The sequence below is a fragment of the Nuphar pumila genome, chromosome 7, assembly GCF_984573655.1.
Source record: "Nuphar pumila chromosome 7, dmNupPumi1.hap1.1, whole genome shotgun sequence".
NCBI lineage: Eukaryota > Viridiplantae > Streptophyta > Magnoliopsida > Nymphaeales > Nymphaeaceae > Nuphar > Nuphar pumila.
In genome coordinates this window covers 99,775,950-99,799,754 of record NC_143255.1, presented here as the reverse complement: position 1 = coordinate 99,799,754, position 23,805 = coordinate 99,775,950, and the positions used below count along the sequence as shown (strand labels likewise).

The window sequence follows — 23,805 nt, the reverse complement described above, 5'->3', positions numbered from 1 at the left end:
TTGGTTCCACCTTCTAAACCAAACCTATCTAAATGGGGTCTATCTCAGCAAGTCGTCCTTCCCTCTCTCTCTACTGACCTTGCAGTCCAGCTTGACACACCTGACCCCTGACCCAAGCTCACTCTCTCTAGCCTCTCCAGTGTCTTCTACTCTCTCTCCTATTAAGTTGGCCTCACCTCTTGATTCCCCATTGTTTGTTGTCTACCTTCCCTCCTCGTCCTTCCTTGTATCGCAGTTGGCGTCTGCTAATTATCTTCCTCTTTTTCAGCTTACTGACCATGTCCATCCTATGGTTACCCGATCCATGATCGTCTCTCTCAAACCAAAAACCTTTTTTAGTTCCCTCTATCCCATCTCTCTCACCTGCTTTAGTGCTTCGCTTCTTAAACCTGAATCCTTTACCTTCAAACAAGCCCACCTTCATCCCCAGTGAAGAGAAACCATGGAAGATGAATTTTGTGCCCTTCAACTTAATTGTACTTGGCACCTCGTACCCCCTCAGGATCAGTACAATGTCATTGGCTCCAAGTGGGTTTATCACATCAAGCGACGTGATGGTTCTGTTGTATGTTATAAGGCTCGTTTTGTTTCCAAGGGTTTTCATCAAGAGGAGGGCATTGATTTCTCTAAGACGTTTAATCTGGTCATTAAACCAACCACCATTCGAGTTATTCTTGCTCTTGTCGTGTCCTTGCAATGGTCTATTCATCAGTTGGATTTTAATAATGCTTTTTAAAATATTTTCTTTCAAAAAATGTTTACATGTGCCAAACTCAAGGGTTCGAGGATTCATATTATCCTCATTATGTGTGCAAATTAGATCGAGCCCTCTATGGACCCAAACAAGCACTTTGTGCCTGATATCAATATCTCAGCTCGTATTTACTATCTTGAGGATTTTGTATTTCTCAATTTGATGCCTCCTTATTTATTTTTCAAGAAAATGGTCTTATTGTATATTTGCTGGTTTATGTTAATGATATTATTATCACAGAGAGTTCCCCTATCGTCATTCAACAATTGATTCACCAATTAGGCCTTGCCTTTTTTATTAAAGATCTTGGCCACCTGAATTATTTTCTTGGCATCGATGTCAGCTCATTAGGCCTCTATCTTTGTTAGTGTACCTATGTCCTTAGTTTGCTTCACAAGGCTTCTATGGTTGGTGCAAGGCCTATTTCCACTCCTTTGAACTCCAGTGCCAAGTTATCAAAAGTTGATTCTCCTTTGTTTTAAGATATTGCCTTATATCGCAGCATTGTTGGCAGACTACAATACCTCACCATCATCAAACCTGATGTTGTGTTTGTTGTCAATAAGGTCTGTTAGTATATGCATCAGCCCACAATCGCACATTGGTCTGCCATGAAATGTATCCTGCGCTACCTTAAGATCACTCTACACCATGGTCTTCTCTTTAAACAATCTACATCTTTGCAACTCAGTACTTACTTTGATGCCAATTGGGCTGGCTACCTCGATGATCGAAAGTCCATAGGAGGATTTGTTGTTTTCCTAGGTCCTAACCTTGTGTCACGGTCCTCTTGCAAACAGAAGACAGTGGCTCGGTCAAGCATTGAGGCTGAATATAAAGCTCTAGCTAGAGCTGCCTCTGATCTCATTTGGCTTACATCCTTACTTAAGGAACTTGGCTTCCTTGCTCCTGCCCCATCAATTCTTTGGTGTGATAACATTTGTGCCCTATATCTTGCCGCGAATTTGGTTTTTCACGCTTGCACCAAACGTGTGGAATTTGACTTTCATTTTGTTCGGGATCATGTTCAGACGAGCCATATTCAGGTAAAATTCATTTCATTGTCTGATCAGCTTGCAAATGGCCTAAACAAAACCTCTCTCATTCGCACAATTTTTTCTCATTCATGACAAGCTCAACATGCTGGACCCACACTGAGCTCGCAAGGGTGTGTTAAGGAAAAAGACTCATTTGGGTTATCAAGTGGGACGTTACCTAAGGAGTCTCCAAGATAAACTTTAATACATCAAATGAGGTTGGTTCTCAACAACCTCAACATAACTTTAGGAAACACAGGAGAGCGTGATCTTTTCGTTCTCTCTTAGTCTCTTAACATTTGACGTCAATCTTATCTTGTTCATGTATATCAAGTTGTAATATATATATATATATATATATTTATTTATTTAAAAGCATGTTGAATCGTTTCATTTGGTCTAATGAGTCGGCTAAGATCCCATTGCTCGGTCTTTTTATCCACATTCACTCGAGTTTATTTAAATCCACTGCTTGAATCTTGATCTACACGTAGCCTAATCACCTAAAACTAAGGGTGCATTTGATTGTCGTGCATTTTTAGGGGTGTTTACTTGCACGAACGGGAACAGTCATATTTGGACACTACTAATCGGGCACAGAGGTGTCCTGGACAAGTTGAGTCTCTCTCTCTCTCTCTCTCTCTCTCTCTCTCTCTCTCTCTCTCTCTCTCTCTCTCTCTCTCTCTCATGTCATAGGTGTTCTGGGCAACACCGCTCCAGGGGGAGGGGTGGAACACTGAGATACCTTTTAGGCATCTCGCTGGACATGCAGGATGCCATGTTCTAGGCTTTCTGTGCATCCAATGTTTTTGTCGAGCATGTGGGGTGCGGACAACAGCGGCCCCTGGACTCTGCTATTCACACAATCAAACGCCCACTCAAAACTTGGTTTTTGGCAAACCAAACTTGCCCAAAAAATAGGTTTTAAGTGTTTGGACAACTCAAAACCAAGTTTTTATAAATAAATGTAAGTAGAAGCCAACCATTTTTCGGCCAGTCATCGGCTGGAAAATGGTCAGGACATTACCATGCAGAAACCCAACCATTTTATAGCTGGTGGTTGGTTGAAAATCGTAGGATATTCCAAAACATAAAAAAAAGGAAATTAATGTCTGGCTATTTTTCGGGCAGGGGTACCAGCCTGACCATTTGTTGGTTGGTATCTGGCAGGACATTTAAAAAAGTATCAATGTCCGACCATTTTCCGGCCAGCCATCGGCTAAAAAATAGCCAGGATGGTATTGCTTGGCAAGGCCCATGCAGGTGGTACCATCCCTGACAGAAAACTAGCCAAAAAATGTTGGCCAAAGTCATTTTTTAAAGAAAAAAATAAAACAATTCCGACCATTTTTCGGCTGGCCACAAGTCAGAAAATGGCCGGGCTAGCACCATCTCGGTCAGACAACACAAGCCCGGCCTTTTTTGGGCCAGTGGTCAGAACCCTATGTTGCATATGCTGGGGTTTTGAGGATGGTAGGGTGGAGAGAGGCATAAGATAGTGCTCCCAGATAAACCAGGATTTTAGGGGTTAAAAAATAGGGTCTTTTGGTTTTTTCATAAACTAGGTTTTGATTAAAACCTGGTTTTCCCTTTAAACCTCGTTTTCACTAAAAGCTTGGTTTAAAATCTGTTTTTTGGTGGCATCCAAACGAGCCCTTAAGGAGGATCCATTGGTATGCAGATCAAAGTGGGGGGCCTTAATCTGACCTCCACTCAAAGAGAGGATTAGATCCTTGTTTTAGACCAAAACTCTTCATAATCGTTCTATATGGTTTAGACGACACCCAAAACCCAGTTTTAAACTGCATGGGTTTTGAGCCCTAAACCAGGTTTTGGTGTGTTTGGGCGATACACCAAAATCTGGTTTTGTTAAAACCTGGCTAACTGAAAAAGCCCCCCCTCTCTCTCCCTTCCTCCCACCTCCCTACACATCTGTGTGAATCTGGCTAGTTTTCAGCTGGTATGGTACTGCCCATCGAGGGTGGTACCAGCCAAACACTTTCTAGCTTGTGACCGGCCTAAAATCTTTTTTTTTTTTTTTTCATTTTCTTAGCGTTGGTGGTGGTGGTGGGCCTGGTAGCTAGCCATTCTATTTTTCTTACCATTTTTTTTTACTTGGTCGACCATTTTCTAGCCAGCCATTCTATTTTTTTTTACCATTTTTTTTATATACTTGGTCGACCATTTTCTAGCCAGCCATTCTATTTTTTTTACCATTTTTTTTTATACTTGGTCGACCATTTTCTAGCCAGCCATTCCCCTTTTTTTCATATTAATGGCTGGCCAGCCACCAGCCAAGAAATGGCCTAGCCGGTGTTGCTTGAAAGGGCAACACCCGCCAAGCCATTTCTTGGTTGGTGAAATGGCAAGCCTTAATTTTTTTTTTCCTTTTCTTTTTGTTTTTTGTGACACAAAAACCTGAAAACCAGGTTTTTGGTCACCCAAATAGCCCATGTTAGGTTGGTTTTTCGCAAGCCAGGTTAGCCCAAAACCGGATTTGAGGTAAAACCTGGTTTGTTGCCAAAACCAGGTTTTAACAAATGTCATCCAAACAAGGCCTGAAGATTCACAGATATGCAGATCAAACTGTCCCAATGAAGATTGGATCCTCGTTTTAGGCTAATACCCTCCTAAATCCATGGATTTAAAGTCTGATGGTGGGGGATCTGACTAAATATTCTCAGATCTGCCGAGGGATTCAAACAAACCCTAAATGTAGTAGTCAATAGATCAAGCGTAAAACGAGGTATCGCCACCCAACATATCCAACGTACGTAATAAAATGAACCAAACTGTGATTTTTAACATTTTGGGTAATTAGTCTGTAACATTTCAGTAATCAGCCACTGCATTAAGCTTCAATAACTACAACCACAAAACCGTCTTAACTCTTAATATCTAGAACAATGATAGTGGTTATAATCATTATTTTTAAATTTTGAAGGTTCTGTTATGAACTGTTGTTGTCGAAATAATAATATGCCGAATTCTTATTTCCAATGTTCGAACCATCGAACGAGAATTCTAGCCATTTTTCTGCAATTACAGATTTTCTAAACAATTTTCTCTAATTCCCTGAAGTCCAGATGCTTTTCAGAAATTTTGAAAATTTGAAAAGCTTTATCTATGCGTAACAAAAGAAATTTAAATGAATATCCAATAAGCAGAACCACTGAATTGTAATATCAGAAATACCGGACTGCAATATTTGTAAAAGAAACCACTACATATATAATTCATATAATTAAGGACGCTTCTTCAAACTTTTTTTTTTTTAATCTTTCCCTCGTCCCTCCCCCTCTCTCTCTCTAATTTTTTAGACTCTAGACAAATTCAAATTCATAGCTCTGTCCGCTTCTTATTGATGGTTCTTGATCTCAATAAAAAGTCCTAACATCAAATTTCTTTAACTCGTTCCTTTCTAAGGGATTAGAGGTGTGGATGGAGCTGTTATAGTAGCAAAAATGAAGGGAAAAGCATAGGTATACCTCTTGATTTAATGGTGAGGGATGAGTTGTTCCAGACAGGTGCACCAGAGCTGTAAGCACTCGAAGGAAGACACTGTAAACATCCCCCAACAAACTAAATGTATCAGAACTCAGAAGCAAACATCAAAGACAAACACTTCTGAAAGATGAGGGTGGACAATTCGGGAGTGGCAGAAGTACAACGGTTGTGGACAAAAACCAACATTTTAACAAGAACAGATTAAATAACAAGTGTGTGGATTGGACAACTAGAAGGAAAGAAATGGGAGCTCACACCTTGTAGAGGATCCATGGTTCTCTCTCTCTCTCTCTCTCTCTCTCTCTACACAAGGCTGAAGAAACTACACAACACCTTTTCTGGTCGTGTGAAGTGTTTCAAGAATTGTTTTCTAAAACTTGGAGGGCTCCATCAGTTGTTGTGCGGGAGGGTTGCTTTGCGTTAGATCTTATCCTCGACCCTGCTATAAGTAGACGCGAAAAGAAGTGGAGGACTATTTGGAGAGTTTAGTTGTTTACAGTGTGGTGGTTCATATGGATGGCCAGAAATGATACTACTTTTCGGGATGTCCTGTTCAACCTTAACCGTTTGACCCATAGGGTCTTGGCTGATGTGTATGCTATCTTACGCATATATCTCAAAGACCTGCCTCTGCCACAAACCGATGCTCATATAGATGTTGGTGGTCCTCTGTGAGTGTTCTGTTTTGTGTTATTGGTGTTCTCATGCTATGCTGTTGTGTTTGTGCTTGTGGGTCTCAATGCTATGTTGAGTTTCACTTTTAAGTAAAGTTGATCGCTTTTAGGCTCTCTCTCTACGTACAACAATTGCTATTTCCCAGTGAAGACGCGTTATATAGCTTATGAGTTTTCTTTATAAAAAAAATTTCAATTAGAACTCATATTTTGCATGATATTAAAAAAAGTCCCAGTGTTTTTTTTTTATTATGGGGAAGAAGGGATTGACGAATTCAACAATGCGTCACACGGAATTCTCAGAATGTTAGGACCACCAGATATTTTTTTGTTGCCTTCGTCCGATTATGCTGTCAAAGAAAACTTGCTATCTCGAATGAATGAAAATTTTCAATTAGCGTGCTATCTTTTGCCTGATATCCCAAAAGCAATTTGTAAGTTTATCAAAGGACATTTCAAGGTTTATCTTTTTTTTTTTTTTTTTTGAAGGGTTAGGCAGATCCATACCAGTAATACAACTATACCATTGGGTTTTTGAACCTGCAACGTCCCAACACAAGGTGACTATTACATGGGAGTCTGATAGCAGGTTGATTATAGATCGACCTCCCGGGAAGGAAAACTCCGTGGCTAGGACCCTCGCCTCATGGCCTATGCCATTTCAAGACTCATCTTGCTAATAAAACTGTCAAATAGGGACTTCAGAGTGATTAACTCAAGCTAAGCTCTGTTATAAGTACTAACATTATTAAGCCATCTGTTATAAATGACTATTAGCAATAAAAACATTTCAAAAAAAAGAGAGATTCCATATGTGTGTCTTAACCATGAATTTTGAAAATATTAGGCAAAAGATGATGGTCTAACTGGAATTTACTTAAATAAAACCAACATCAGGTAAATTTCTTGATTTTTTCTTAAATAAGACCAACATCAGGTGATTTTCTGAAAGAGTCACAAGTTTTGGGAAAATTGCTGTCGACCTCTTCCATTAATTCTACCCAAGCACAAAAGTATGGACATGACGTACAAGTGCCAAGCATGATAGTGGAGTGGACTGGAGCAAAAAACAAAATTGGAATATTTTTAAAAAAGACACCTAAAGTTTGGGCATTAATAAAAAAGGCACCTAAACTGAAAAAAGTTAAAAACACATCTAAAAAATATCGTGGCTAACCAAAAAAAAAAAAAAGCCCAAGAATTTACTGCTGTTAAATGTGGTGTATAATTACCATTTTACCTTTTACATCATATTTAAAAAAATGCACTTAAAAGAAAAGAAGGAGTCTTTGAAGGGCTAACTAAAACTCATCTTAAGGTAGTGATACATAACCTAAGTTAAACGGATGAAAGTTTGTTTTTTGATTAAAGGTGCAAAAATCTATGTCTTTTTAAAAATTATCAAAACTTAATTGCTTTTTAATTAATGCTAAAAAAAAATTAATTTTTTAAAATGTGATATTACCAGTGCCACGTATCCTACGTGTGGGCCCACCAGCACTATGGGGGAGTCTTTGTGTGGAGCCCACCAAATGTGGGACCACATTTTTTTTGAGCCTGGTGTGGTGGTTGAATTTATGTGCTCTATCATTGAATCAAAGTGACTCACCGTGGCAACCTACCACTGGCTACTGGTTATGAAATTCAACAAATATCAGCAATATTTTGAAAATATCGCTGGAAGACACGATATTTTTGTCGCCATTTTAAATGGACAAAATATCACGTATTATCAAGATGTCATGACGTTTATCACTTTAATGAAAGTAATACACTATTATATTTTTTAACTGGAAAACATGTTGTTTTATATTATGTACATTTTTTATATTTTTGTTCATTTTTTGTGCTGAATTTTTAATTTACATATTGTTGCCAATATTTTGCCATTCGAAAATAAAAATACCAAGTCCTCAAAGTTAATTTTGCCCCTCATTATTTCTTTGCTTTAAATTTTTGTCATCATAATCATAGTTACAAGAAGCACCTCGTTAGGATGGAAAGTGCAGGAAGCCTAGTACTAAGTGTGGAAAAACTTGCTTCTCATTTGTGCGTTTCTTATTTCTTATATTTTATGAAATGTGCTTTTCCAGTCACTTTTCAAATCATTTTTCTCTTACTTTCCTTTTGTTTTTGCTCAATTCCCACCGCTTCTCCCTCGCTTCCTTTTTATTTTTTTGTGTTTTTCATGTTAATATATTTTTTTTCCTTTTCACTTGCTTTTTTTTCTCACGTCTCCCTAACTTCCTTTTCGTTACTTTCTTCTTTGTGTATCACAAATTTGCAAAATGAATCTCACTTTATGTTTCATACTACTTTTTAACTCTCTCTTCTCTACTGCTTCACGTATCATTTTCCATATTCATTTTGTATCCACGTAACTATGTTCATAACTCAAATCGCATTTGCATCCTGATGGTATTGGCCCATTGGTGGTAGAAAAGCAATGTTACCAATATCGGTGCTTATTGGCAGAATTTTGATACGCTTCACCCTGAATTGGCTATTTTTTAAATAAATACTAAAATATACAAATTTTTTTATTTTAATATTATTTTAATGGTTTTAACACATGTCACATTCACTATAAGAAAAACGTTAATTAGCGATAAATTATTTTTGTCGTACAGTTGCGACAGATTAGCGAGAGAAAAATAGTCGTCGCTAAAATTGAAATTTACTGCGGACTTAGCGACGAAAACATTCTGTCTTAAACTCCGTCGCTAATTAGTGACAGATTAGCGACAGAAAAATTCTGTGTCAAGCTTCATCGCAATTTAGCGACAGATTAACAACATTTTTTCATCACTACTTAGTGACGGATTTTGACACAAAACTTTTTTGTCGCTAATTCATTGCTATTTTTTGATATAAGCCCGTTCAAGGTGTGAAATTCTCTCTCTCCGATTTCCCCTAAATCAGGTTTGAACCCTAACCCTCCGCCTTTGCCTCCGCCAGCTGGTCCCTTAATTAGCAAATGGCGGCCCCTTTGCCTCCGTCTGCCCTCCCTGCATCCGGCTACCTGCCATCGGCTGCCCAGCCAGAATCCACCCCGCCGCTGCTCCCTACCTTGAGCCTTGATCCTCGCCTGTGTGCCCCTTGTCTGCACGCCCCTACGCTCCCTCCACTCCAACGCCGTACGCCTCAACGCGTAGCCATCCTGCTACAGTGCCGCTCACCCCACCCCTACTGCACGCCACGCACCATGCCCGCCGCAATGCCACGCATGACCGTCCCTGCTAGTGTTGCAATCTCCCACCTCCACGCACGCCGCACAACCTTTGCCGCATGCCTCAACGCGTGGGCATCTTCGCGTTATGCACTCTCAGTGCATGCGCCCCACACACACTACCACGCCAACTCCTTTACGCTCCCACGCGGGCTTCCCTCAACGCCCCGTGCAACCCTGCCGCACTTCGCGCACTTCTGCACATGCCTCTTGCTCGTCTGGCATCGACGTCGATGACCTCCTCCCCAAGGTACGTCTCCTCCCTTCGCTTCTTCTTGCTCCTCATCTCTCTCTCTCTTTGCTCTCTGTCACCCAGCAAACCGGCGGAAGGGGTCAGGACCCCCCCCCCTTTTTTTTCTTCTTGGTCCGACAGGGGCCATCGATCCCTACCACTTCCTTTTCAAGAGCCATACGGGCCTTTGCCCCCCCCCCCCCCCTTTTTTTCTTCTTGGTCCGACAGGGGCCATCGATCCCTACCACTTCCTTTTCAAGAGCCATACGGGCCTTTGCCCCCCCCCCCCCCTTTTTTTTTTCTTGGTCCGGCAGGCACCATCGACTCCTGCCTCCTTATTTTTAAGAGCCGCAGGGGCCTTTGGCCCCTGCCACCGACCCTTTCCCTTTTTTTTCCTTGATCATATATAAATGTGTTTTGCAGTTGCGTAGCTGAGCTAATTGTGTGATGCTTAGTGCTGAGCATCATATGCGACTAAAAATGCAATACAAAAAGAAATAAGAAAAAAATGCAAAGGAAATAGCATGCAAATCAGGTAAATACCCGTAGTGAGTAAGTGATGTAATCACATCACAGGTTATTTAATTTCTTGGATGCAATAATTTTCTGTTCATACACTCACTTAGTTGTGGATATCTAGGACTGCTTTGATGGAGTTTGGAGATCATGTTGAGCATGATTTTAATGTATGAAAATAGAAGTGCTCTTATTTTTGAAGTTCGGATTCCATGCTAGTCATGATAGTAGTTAGCGAGATATTGAAGTGTGTTTGCTGTCGGTATATGTTTGACATTATTTTGATATGAATGATTTGAATGTATTGCAATATTTGATGTGATTGTATTTATGCTTGTATATAGTTATTTTTAATTTGATTATGCCTTTCATGTGAAATTGTATTATAAAAACATGCTTCAAATGAATGTATCATGTTATGAATGAGTTTGCACATGAAAATGAATGATAAGTTATCAATGCTTCAAACATGCTTCAAATGAATGGTTTTGCACATGAAAATATTAAGTTATCAATGCATGCATCATAGTTCTTGTAATTGAGTGACATTACATATACATATATATATATATATATATGTGTGTGTGTGTGTGTGTGTGTGTGTGTGATATATATCAAATCATTACATCCACCACGAATGCATGATAAATTAGATATTTTTCTCATCATAGCATTCTTATGATTCTCTTTTAATCGGTTAGGATAATATTCGTAACATCATAGGACAAAATGGTTGTAAACTGTGAATGAATGTACCGTAGGATAGTTGACAATGAGGTATCGCTTGAATATATGGATGGTGTTGACAGTCTTATTGAATTTACAATGGCAAGTATCAATACAGTGGATCCCACAGGTCGGATCAGGTGCCTCTGCACGATGTGTAAGAACAATCGATTTGTAGAACCTCATGATGTTAGACATCACCTATACAGGAAGGGTTTTGTGAGTGATTATCAAAATTGGACACTTCATGGTGAAGAATTTTGATACAATTTTGATGCACGAGTGGACGTGGTGCACAATAATCCATATGTAGATTTGATATTTGATGCCGCAGGACCAAAACTGGGTTCTTCTATCGATCCTAGTGATGTACCAACTGGGGTAAAGGAAGAAGCAACAAACGATGCAGCTAGTAGATTTTATGATTTACTTAAAGATGTTGTTGCGCCACTTTGGAATGGTTGCGAGAGTCACACTATCTTGTCTACAATTCTTCAACTACTGAATTTGAAGTCCGAGTATAATTTGAGTCAATCATGTTTTGACCGTCTGTGCTCTATTGTGAAGAGTATGTTGCTCAAAGATGAGAAATTGCCACAAAATTTTTATCGTGTGAAGGTTATGATCAACGCTCTAGGTATGAGGTATCAAAAGATAGATGCTTGTCCAAATCACTGCATGTTATATTTTAAAGATCATGAAAATAACAAATCATGTCCGTCATGTGGGCATCCTCGGTTCAAGCCAAAGACAAGAGGCAATGGTAGTACGAGGTCAAAAAAAGTGTCATACAAGTCACTTTGTTACTTTCCTTTCACCCCTAGATTGCAATGATTGTATATGTCATCGAGGACAGCTAAACACATGAGATGACATGCAAATAAAGTTCAACATGATGAATACAAGATCACGCATCCTGTTGACGCGGAAGCTTGGAAGTACTTTGATCGTACTAATCAGACCTTCGCAATGTAAGTGAGAAATGTTAGGCTCAGTTTATGTACAGATGGATTTAATCTAATTGGGGGTAGATCAACTTCATACTCGTGTTGGCCAGTATTTGTCACCCCCATACAACCATCCTCCAAGCTTGTGTATGAAGCGTCAAAAATTTTTCTTGTCTTTATTGATCTCTGGTCCGACCTCTCTTGGCCAAAATCTTGATGTATATTTAAGGCCATTGATTGATGAACTAAAAATATTGTGGGATGACGGTGTTCTCACGTTCGATGTCCACAAAAAACAAAACTTCAATATGAAGGTTGTTGTTCTATGAACAATTAGTGACTTCCCTGCATATGATATGTTATCTGATTGTAGCACACATGGGAGGTTGGCATGTCCATACTGCATGAAGGATATAAAATCTTTTAGATTAACGCATGCAAGGAAGTCATGCTGGTTTGATTGTCACAGTCAATTTCTACCCAGCAACTATCCGTTCCGACGCTAAAAAAATATGTTTCAAGCAGGCACAACTGAAATGGAAGATTCACCTACAAGGTTGTCTGGCATAGAGATTTTAAGACGATTGTGATACTTTTCATATAGACTGACAGATGCTTGTAGTCTGACACCCTTTCTTGGATTTGGGAAGGATCACAATTGGACAAAGAAATCTATATTTTGGAAACTATCATATTGGCCGACCTTATTGATACAACATAATTTGGATGTGATGCATGTGAAGAAAAATATGTTTGATAATATGTTCAATACGGTAATGAATGTCAAAGGAAAAATGAAGGATAATCCGAATGGCCGTATGGATTTAAAAGTAATATCTAAAAGACCATAATTGGAATTTAAAGAGTACAATGGCAAAGTACTGAAACCAAAGGCAAGGTACATGCTTGGACCAGATCAAGTAAAACAGGTATGTCAATGGTTGAGACAGTTGAGATTTCTAGATGGATACGTCTCTAACATTGCTCGGGCTGTGAAGATAGACGAAGGACAATTATATAGGTTGAAGAGCCATGATTGTTATGTCATTATGCAACGGTTGATTCCCCTAGCATTCCATAATATGTTAGACAAATCTATATGGAGGGTATTATTCGAGTTGAGTAGATTTTTTAGAATATTGTGTGCATCGGAAACTATAGTAACTGAGATAAAGAATCTCAAGGATTCTGTCATTACTACTATTTGTCAGCTAGAGAAGATATTTTCGCCAGCATTTTTTGATGTTATGGAACATGTGATCATACATTTGCCATATGAACTTAGGGTTGGTGGTCTTGTGCAATATCGGTGGATGTACCCATTTAAAAGGTATATTTTTTTTATGTTTTTCTCTTCAATGCTATTGGAAATTTATTGTATTATGAGATGTATGTTGTTGACAGATACATGTTTGACCTCAAAAAAAAGGTTCGGAATAAAGCAAGAGTGAAGGGTTCTATTTGTGAGATGTACACTTTAGAAGAAATTTTAAATTTCTCATCTATGTACTTTGAACCTCACATTCCAACACGTTACACTTGCCCACCTTGTAATGATGATAGAGAATAATTTACTGTAGCTGACAAACTGTCGCTTGGGCATGCCTTTGGTAGTTGTCGGTCAAGACTCTTGGAAGATCGAGAGCAAGATGCAACACAAATTTATATCCTTTTTAATTGCTGAGCGATCGACTCCTACATCGAGTAAGTATACTTAATATGTAACACTAAGTTATATACGTGTGTACATAGTTCAGTAAAATAAATATTTGTTAAGTGCAGACGATTTGATCTGAAGTTGCGAAGAAAACTTTCACATCTCACTGATTCAGAAGTACAGAAAGAACATGAAAATAAGTTTGTGGCATGATTGAAAGAATTGGTAAGGACGATGACATACATTCTTTCCGTGTAAACAATAATAAGTTACTTAATTGGTCGTGATCACAGTCATTGTTTATGCTTATAGATCTGCCATGGTGATGTTAATGATCAAGGAATATATAATTTACAAAATGGTCCGACCAAAGTTGTGCAATGTTACAACGGGTACATCGTAAATGGTTATCGATTCCATACAAAGTTGTGCAATGACGGACATGATATGCTATTTTCTTGATCTTTGAAATACAACATATAGTGATTTGAACAAACATCTATCTTTTGATACCCCATACCTAGAGCGTTGATTATAACCTTCACACGGTAGAATTTTTATGGCAATTTCTCATCTTTGAGCAACTTACTCTTCACAATAGAGCACAAACAGTCAAAACATGATTGACTCAAATTATACTCTGACTTAAAATTCAGTAGTTCAAGAACTGCAAACAAGATAGTGTGACTCTCGCAACCATTCCACAGTGGCTATCAGCATCTTTAAGTAAGTCATAAAATTTACTAGCTGCATCGTTTGTTGCTTCTTCCTCTACTCCGTTGGTACATCACTAGGACCCATAGAAGAACCCAGTTCTGGTCCTACGACATCAAATATCAAATCCACATATGGATTATCGTGCACTACATCCACCTGTGTGTCAAAATTGTTCCAAAATTCTTCACCATGAAGTGTCCAATTCTGATAACCACTATCAAAACCCTTCCTATATAGGTGATATCTAATGCCATGAGGTCTTACAAATCGATTGTTCTTACACATCGTGCAGGGGCACTTGATCCGACTGGTTGGATCTACTGTACTGACACTTGTCGTTGCAAATCCAATAAAACTGTCAACACCATCTATATATTCAAGCTACACCTTATTATCAATTATCCTACGATACATCAATTCACGGTTTGTTGTCATTTTATCCTATAATGTTACAAATATTATCTTTACCAGTCAAAAAAGAATCATAATAATGCTATGATGAAGAAAATATCTAATTTATCTAATAATTCTTGTGATTGTTGGTGAACAATTTTTTTGTTTCAGTTAATGCATAAATTTTCTTCTCCTTTCTACCACAAATATGCTTAACATAAAATACAATTTTATGAACTATTATGCATGCATTGATAATTCAATATTTTTGTGTGTAACACCATCATATTATATTTACACACATCACAATGATATTTAAAAAGATGAAATCACATTCACAAACACGATACATTCATTTTAAGCATATTTTCATGATACAATTTTACATAGAATGCATAATCAAATCGAAAATAACTTCATGCAAGCATGAATAGTCATGTCAAACATTGCAATACATTCAAAGCATTCATATCATAATAATATCAAACATGTACCTGCAACAAACACTCTCTAATATCCCGCTAACTACAACAATGACTAGCATTTTTATTCTCATAGATTCAAATCATACTCAACATGATCTCAAAACTCCAGCAAAACAGTCATAGATATCCACAACTAAGTGAGTGTGTGAGCATGAAAGTGTTGCATCAAAGAAAGTAAATAACATATGATGTGCTTGCATCACTTATTCACCATGGGTATTTATCTCATTTGCATGCTTTTGCATTTACATTTTTCTTGTTTCTTTTCACATGGCATTTTAAGCCGCATGTGATGCTTAGCATTAAGCATCACGCATTTTGCTCTGCTATGCACCTGCAATGATAAAGTCTGTCGGTCAAAAATAAAGACATAGGCAGGGGGTTTCGCCCCGCCCTGCCTGACGAAAGGGGAACACAACAAGGGGTAGAACCTCCTATCCCTGTCGGCAGAAGAACCACTCAGGTAGGGGCTTCGCCCTCCCTGCTCGATGAGAAAAGACAATAGCAGGGAGGTAGATCCCCTGTCGGCCGGAGAAACAAAGTGGAAAGGGGATGAAGGGGCTTCGCCCCTTGCCGATTGAAAGAACCAAGGACAGGGGGCTCCGCCCCCTACCGACCGAATAAAAACAAAGAAGGAATGGGGGAGGGGCCGAACCCCTCCCTCGTAACCCACGTAATAGGGAGGGAGTCTTAGCCCCTCCCTTACGAGGAAGGATAAACAGGAGAGGGTTGAGCCCCTCCCTCAAAACCCAAGAAAAGGAAGAGAAGGATAGGCCCCTGCCAGTCGACAGAAAAGAAAGAGAAGAAGAAGAAGAAGAAGAAAAAGAAGACACATGGGAAAGAAAGAGGGGGTGAGAGGTTATCTAAAAAGGGGTCAGCGAGAGGGAGAGCATCGACGTCAGGTGCAGGCGACAGGCAAGGTGAGTGAGGGTTCGACGACAGGCGAGGTGACGTGCAGGTGACAAGCGAGGTGAGTGGAGAAGGAGAGGGAGGAGATCTCCGGCGTGCAGACGGTGGTGGTCTTGGTGGCACCACAGCTCCAAACAATCGACAAACGAGGAAGAAAGGAGGACGTTGCTCCGTTGAGGCTGCAGACTGGGAAAGGCAAAAGCAAAGAGGGAGGAGGTGGCACCGCAGATGGGGCTCTCGACGACAGCACACGACAGTGAGAGAGATGTAGTGAGGGAAGAAGGAGGAGGTGAAGGAAAGAACTCGGGCGGCGGGCGGCAGCTGCGTGCGAGGGATGAAAAAGAAAGGGGCTCGCATTAGGGTTTTACAGGAAAACGTAGCGACGGATTAGCGACAAAAATATTCTGTCTCAAAATATGTCACAAATTAGCGATGGCATAGCGATGAAAAAAATTATGTCGCTCATCCGTCGTGAAGTTGCGACGTAGTTTGAGACAAAATATTTCCGTTGCTAATCCATCGCTAATTAGCGATGGATTTTGAGACAGATTTTTTCCGTCACTAATTCCGTAACTACTTCCAATTTTAAGGATGACTAGTTTTTTCTAACTAATCCGTCACAAATTTGTGATGAATTATTTATGTCGCAAATTTCTGTTGCTAATTAACATTTTTCGTGTAGTGTTATTGGAATAAAATGAAAAGCCAATTCTCATAAAATCAAGCATGTAGAACATATTTGTATGGTCATATTTTAAAAAAATATGAAAACCCCCTTAAAAACATGGTAAGCTAACGATATGCCAAAAAAGTGGTATGCATCTACCATTGTGAAAATCCTGACAAGAAATAATATTTTTTCTTAAAAAATATGAGAAAATGAAGGATAAAATCGCCTTTTTCTTGCAAGATTAATACTTTTGACTAAATATCATGATAATGTGGCGAGAAAAACAAAATCTTGAGATAATACCATAGCTTTTGTTTATGTTTTCTCCCCCAACAAAAATGAAGCCCTAAGCCCCTGACTCCCTTTCTCGTTTCTCTCATTTTTTGCCCCTCTCTGCTTCTCATCTCCGCTTCTGTGCCATTGGAGCTCAGAGGAGCTGGCAGCAGTGAGGTCAAAAAAGCTTGGGACAGTGATAGGGATTGACCTTGGGATGACATATTTATGTGTGGGAGTGTATAAGAATGAGCATGAAGAGATCATCGCTAATTAAGGTTTTTTATTCTTAATTTTATACAAGATATTAAAATAATATGAAAAAAAGGTCATGTATTTTTCCTTTGTTTTTCATAAATATGACATTTTAGGGTTTGATTTGAGTAATTTATCGCTAGTTATAGTTTCTAGTTTTGTTCAGGATGAATAATCTTGAAAAGCAGTAAGAATTAAGGTTTTCTTTTGGGTAAATGTATGTTTCTATTGAGATTTATGTTAGTGTTATATTATAGTGGGTTAATTAAGCTAATTGATGGTAGTTAGTTTTAATTGTATAATTAGTTAGTTTTTATTTTTTAGAATTTTTAAAATTTATTTGATTTTTTATATTTTTCTCAAGATTTTGCCCAAAAATAATTGTAAAAAATAAATAAAAATTAAAAATCTCCAAAGAAATTCACATTGGAGAAATTATCACATTAAATTTTTGTCACTACGGCAACTACTATATATATATAGTTAATTTAACATTAAATTTGGTGCGTTTAACATTAGATGGATTTAACTTTAAGAAAATAATCAAAACAACCTTAAAATAATAGCATTTTAAAGAGTGTAAGGTTAGGTAGGTCGGAAATTGAAAAGTCAAACAGCTTTTTCAAAAAAGTAATTTATGAAGCATCAAAGTTATCTTTTTTATTCAAAAAATATCATTATTTTAAAAGTATTTTAATCATTTTTCTACTGTTGAATCTATTTAATATTTTTTTGAACAGAAATCCATTTAATGCTAAACACAACTAACAACCAGTTTACTCTTAGATTAAATTATATATATATATATATATATATATATATATATATATATATATATATATATATATAATATATATATACATGCTTTCAGCGGCTCATCCAAGTTGAGTCAAGCCGAACAATATGCATTCTAAGACTCGACTCTTTTAAGCTAAAGAAGCTACTCAAAACTCGGCTTGCCAGCTCCAGGAGTGGATCACAAAGGAATTCGAACCAACCCGAGTCGGGTCCGCAAGTCTGTCTTCTGTCACTTGGGTCAATAATTGACACACAGATATTCACTCCCTCAGGCTGCGACAACCAATAGAGGCCACGTCTTGAAAGCTTGCGGGACCCACATAGCCCAGTACACTACCTACGTTCAAACGGCACATTACATTTTTTCTTATATTTTGTATTTACTTCATCTTCTCTCTCTCGGCCGTAGATTTTTAAAGTTTATAAAGTAAGCGTAGCACCGTGAGTTGCTCCTTGTAAAACTCACAGTGTTCACTTATATAGTTTAATAATTAGTGCACGTCACCTAGTGTTTGGGACGTTGCAAGTTCGAATTCCAATGGTATGGTTTTACAACAGGTAGGAGTCAGCCTAACCCCAGCTTCCTCTTTCAAAAAAAAATAATTTTTATTATATATATTAGACACTTAACTCGTGCTAATGAAACTGAAGTGTCTATTTGACAGTTTAGCTTGAAAAAAATGGGTTGTGAAATGTCTTTTCGTGATTTTCTGTGATATCAAGTAAAAGTCGAGAGCTAAGTGAAAATTTTACTTTATTGGACAAAGAAAGAAAAGAGTATCTGGGTGGTCCTATATATTTGGGAGTTCTGTACCACAAGATTGTCTAAATTCATCGATCCTTTTTTTTTTCTGAGTAACAACTCATCTGAACAAATAATTGGTAAAAAAAAAAAGAATCAGTGAATGCCACTTTTTGGGTGATATTAAAAAAGGCGCATGCTTTTTGAAAAAATATTCAAGACCCAACTTTTCAGTAGAACTGCAAAATAGTTATGAGGGCAGTGCAACGTCATTGTACATTTTTGGTGTGCTGCTGCACCTAATCACCCTTCATTTGATATTGGGCCCACAGATGGAGAGTGATCAGTGTAGCAGCACAGTAAAAGTGTGGAATCTCATTGCATTCGATCCTCCCTCCTGACTAAGTACCAGAAAGTTTTTATCACTTAGAACATGTTTGATGTTGTTGGTAAGTTATTTTCAAAGATAACTTTATCGGCATAATAACTAGGAACAAGGTCCTCTTTATTAATGCCAAAAAGTAGGGAGTTTTTTCTTGTCTGGTTTGAGAAGTTTTGAAATGACAATTTTTCTAAAATGAAAATTTTTACTTGTTTGGGTAGCATGAGAAAAATAAAATGGAAAATCTCAAAAAAATGAAAGAGGAGGAAGGGATGATGGTGGGCATGGTTTTCTATAAGGTGGGTGATGGTGGGTGGTGGTGGAAAAAAACCACGATGGGGTGGTTGGTGGTGGAGTTTTTCGAGTGCCATTTTTCAGGATGTAGTGATGGTGGATGGTGATGGATTGTGGTGATTGATGTTGGTGAAGGCAGTTTTTTGGGAGGTGGTGATGAAAAATCATGGTGGGCATGGTTTTCTCTTGTTTGAAAGGGTCAACAAATCTATGTTGTGTCAATTTTTGTACATCTTTACTACTTTCAAACATGCCCTTATATCACATTTAAAAGCGAGAAGGATGCATGAAAACTGATGCAAAATGAAAATCTGTAAAGATTTTTTGATCCTTCCAAACGAGAAGTACGCTTTTTTATAAGAAACATTTTTCATGGGGGGTAGAGAAATGTTTTCTACCAAGATAAAATTTATTTTTATACTTTCCACCACCCATCTCAACACCATCCATCCTCTCTCTCTCTCTCTCTCATTTTTTTAATAATTTTTATTTTATTTTTCTCATGCTACCCGAACAAGTGATTTTTTTTTATTTTAAAAAAATTATCATATCAAAACTTCTCAAAGAAAACTTTTTTTTTCTTATAAAAGTTTTTCTTGCTTCCATGTGTGGTTAGTGATTTGGAGGTCAACGAGGTTATTTGGCTTAGTCAAAGACAAAAAAAAAAAAGTTAAGCTAAGAGCGTCTTTTAAATTCAAAGGTTAAAAATGATATCTTATAAACTTAATCACAAAATTCACTTAAGGTCTCTGTTTGACACTTTGAGTGAAAAAGTTGGATGTTGATACTTTTCTTAAGAAAACATAGGACTCTTTTTGTAAATAAACCAAAAGGTGGGATCTAAATGAAAATTCTCCTACTGAAAAAATCCAACACTACGCCTATATAAACCGTATCCCTGTTTGCCTGCATCACCAATTGTAGCGATTGTTTCAGAGAGAGAGAGAGAGAGAGAGAGAGAGAGAGAGAGAGAGAGAGAGAGAGATATGGATCCCTGCAAGGTGTGAGCTCCAACTTCTTTCTTTGTGGTTGCATAAACCAGAAACTTGTGAATTTGTTGGTTTTCACCCCCAGCCATTGTGCATTTCCTAGTCTGCAACTGTGTTCCGTGTTTGTGTTTGATGTTTCCTTCTGAGTTTTGACATATTTAGTTTGTTGGGGGATATTGTTTACAGTATCGTCCTTCGAGTGCTTACAACTCTCCATACTTTACCACCAACTCTGGTGCACCTGTTTATAACAACAACTCATCCCTGACCGTTGGACAAAGAGGTTTATCTTTCTTCCCCTTAATTTGACATATATTTGTTTGTTTGATCATTAAGCTTTATGTGTAGCCTTTGAACATAATTTCTTTCATTGGTACCTTGATTGATAAATTCAAGATGTCCTCACCTGTTTGGTTGGCACATGCATGCATATTCTATCCAGGACCCGCGGGGTGTAAACAGATCGGATTTGGTGGAACTTACCATCAGACCAAGATCCGAAAGTGTATTCAGACCGGATTTGGATTTATACATTAAGATCATTTTCAGATTTAGGTCGGTGTTTTATGTTGGATCCAAATCTAATCCTATCAGGTGGAAGGTTTTTACATGTAAAAAATAAGGAAAATATGCAAAGTACAAACCTTATAAAAAAGTGGAATTTATGAGAAAAATTAACATCACTTTAATATCAAAAAGAAAAAATAAACCAAAGAGGCTCTTCTGTTTTCAATCTTTGAACGGTGGGGCCTGCAGGAAGGATTCGGCATATTTTACAATTATGTGCTTGGTTGCATCGGATATTGAGGGCACGTTTGTGTGTAGGGGTGTCAATGGATCGGGTTTGGTTCAAACTCAGGCAGAATCAGACTTGGGCCAGATTTTTGGGTATGATATCAGGTTCAGATCCAGGTTTAATGAGATCTACTATAAGAAAAACCATATCCGGACCCAATAAAAATTACATGAATCAAACCCGAACCATACCAGATAAAGCTATATTTTTATCACTTTTACAATGAAAAAATTGCGGGTCTTAATCGGAACTTGGGTCAGGTTGTCTAGTATAAAATTTCACAAACTATACTCGGGTCCATGTATTAATTGGACTTTTGGGTCCGGACCAGGGTCATAGTCAGGTCTTTTTATTTATCATCATGCCCTGACCCTGTAACGTTTGGTTAGGATAGAGAGTCTGGATAAACCAGGCCCGTTGATACCCCTATTCCCGAAATAGGGGGTTTTGAGCAAAATGCATGAAGTACCAAGCGTTTTTGTGCGAAGCAGGTTATATGTCCCCCCCCCCCCCCCCCCGAACAGGGCAGTTAGCTACATCTCATGATCGAGGGTCCCAAAGAGCACCACGTATGTAAGCATGTGCGTCTCGTATCCCCATGTTTGTCAGCATTAATTAGCGTTGGAGTTTGATGCGATTGCAAAGACTTAAGTACCCTCTCCTCCATTGGTGCAAAAAAAAATGACGGTTCTTGAAAAGGAGTGGTTGTAAAGACTTAAGTGCCCCGAAGATGATTATTTAAGACCCAGTCTCTGCACTACAGGATTATCCGAGAAAGATATCTCCCCTGGAGGAGGCCATGAACATCAACCCTTTCACACTCTCTCTCCCTTCTATTTCCGCTTCTATGCACATCCAACAAAAGATCTTACATTGCTCCATCAAGCACCGACTGACCCGCACATTTACTGTTGTGGAGTCTGATTCAGAGTTTTTACCCTTACAGGAGGAGGGTCTGGGGGCTCCTCTCAGTGTGGGTAGCATCATTCAACTTGAAGAGTTATGGAGTCTGATTCAGAGCTTTTACCCTTACAGAAGGGGGGTCTGAGGGCTCCTCCCAGCGTGTTCATGACCTTTTGCCCTTACAGGAGGGGGGTCCGGGGGCTCATCAACCCTCTCTCGCTCTCTCTCCCTTCTATTTCTGCTTCTGTGCACATCCATCACAAGATCCTATATTGCTCCATCAAGCACCGACTGACCTGCACATTGACTGTTGTGGGTCCTTACTAATAAGCTGCCTCTAAATTTATTCGACTCTGGGTCCTTACTGCACTTGAAGTTGAGTCGTTGTATTTTTTGTTATTCGGTGGGTGGTGAGGCCCTCCTCTACTCTCTCAAGACTCTTAGCTTGGGCAATCTTTCTTTTGATTATTGTGGTTGTAATGTATCGTTGAAGTTAAAATGGGGAATGAAATGACAATAGAAGTCGCTGAAAATTTACAGAAATAAATGCCCTCCTTCTAGAAAACTGAATCGTCGGTTCGTGAAAATGACAAAACTGTCCTCCATCGATATCGTGGGAAAACGTTCCGCAGAGTTTGCGTATGTAGCAAGCGTTATGTTGTATGATACAAATAGTTCAAAAAAATCCTTTCTCACTCTAAGCACTCTACCGGAGATTCTTTGCTTTCATCTCGAGTTGCCGGAGCATCCTTTCCTTTTTACCAGAGCATCTGTTTCCGTCTTACGCGCAGTCGCAGCATCGTTGCCACCTTCTGTTGCGTATTAGTTGTTACTGTTGCTTACTCTACAGTTGGAATATCCAAATTCCCATCGTTTCGGTGAGTTTCGTGTAAGTTTTCTTTCTTCAATCTGAAGATTGGTTCTTATACAAGGATTTGTATTATGAACCCAAATATTCCGACGATTTCTAATGATGATGATCGTGTATTGTGTTGTGCAGGTTAGCAATGTCTGCGCCTCATCAGATTAGAGATACCCCGTCGTTCTATGGGTTGTCTATTAGAGAAGTGATCCGTCAGTCCCATCTATCTAAAGTTTTTGAAAGATACCAAAATATACTTAAGATTGAGAACGATGAAGACAGGAAAAAAGCCTTGGAATCGTATTTTGCGGAGGATTATCCATCAGATATCGAGGCTGCGGACCAAAGGAAGAACTCTGAAGAACGAAAGATGCAGAACAAGGATGACGAAGAGAAGGCAAAGGCCAGAAATATTGATGAGAATATAAATAGAAGGCTCTGGATTAACGCACAGCAGATGGAAAAGAGGAAGAAGAAGGCGGAGGAGTGGGAAAGGGATGCTAGCAATATGATGGCGGAGGCTCATAGGAGAAACTTGGAGAGTAGAGCAATGCGACACAAGGCAAGGCTACTGAAGGAGGCGGAGGAGAGGCAAAGGCAAATGAATAAGGAGGAGGAAGAGAAGGAACAGAATATTCCTCAGTTTGAGGAAGAAAAGGAAAGGCGAAGGAGGGAGTTGGAGTTCGAGGAAGCTAAGAAAATGCAAAGGCAGCAGAAGGAGAATGAAGAAAAGAAGGAAAGGGAACGGAAGGAGAAGGATGAGGAGGTAGAGAAGGAAAGAGAAAGGAAGAAGCAGGAGGAAGAATTGCAAGAAAGAAGGAAACAACAACTGCAAGAGAAAGAAAGGCGACGGAAGGAGAAGGAGGAAGAAAAGGAAGAAGCAGGTGGAAGAACTGCGGCAAAGAAGGAAACAAGAAATCGAAGAGAAAGAAAGGCGACTGAAGGAGAAGGAGGAGGAAGAAAAGGAAAGGGAAAGGAAGAAGCAGGAGGAAGAGGCGAAAAGGGAGAGACAAAGGAAGCAGAAGGAGGAGGAGATAAAGGAGAGAGAAAGGAAAGAG

The 23,805-nt window shown here is 38.8% G+C and overlaps 1 pseudogene across 1 annotated transcript in view; it reads left to right on the top strand.

Moving 5' to 3' along the window:
* Positions 1 to 23,805, top strand: part of LOC149832620 (catalase isozyme 1-like) — a 45,801-nt pseudogene that overhangs the window by 5,113 nt on the left and 16,883 nt on the right. Inside the window, exons 2-4 of the transcript XR_016433224.1 lie at positions 1,257 to 1,320; positions 1,446 to 1,800; positions 20,373 to 20,469. The product of XR_016433224.1 is annotated as a catalase isozyme 1-like (transcript). The remainder of the gene's footprint in view (positions 1 to 1,256; positions 1,321 to 1,445; positions 1,801 to 20,372; positions 20,470 to 23,805) is intronic.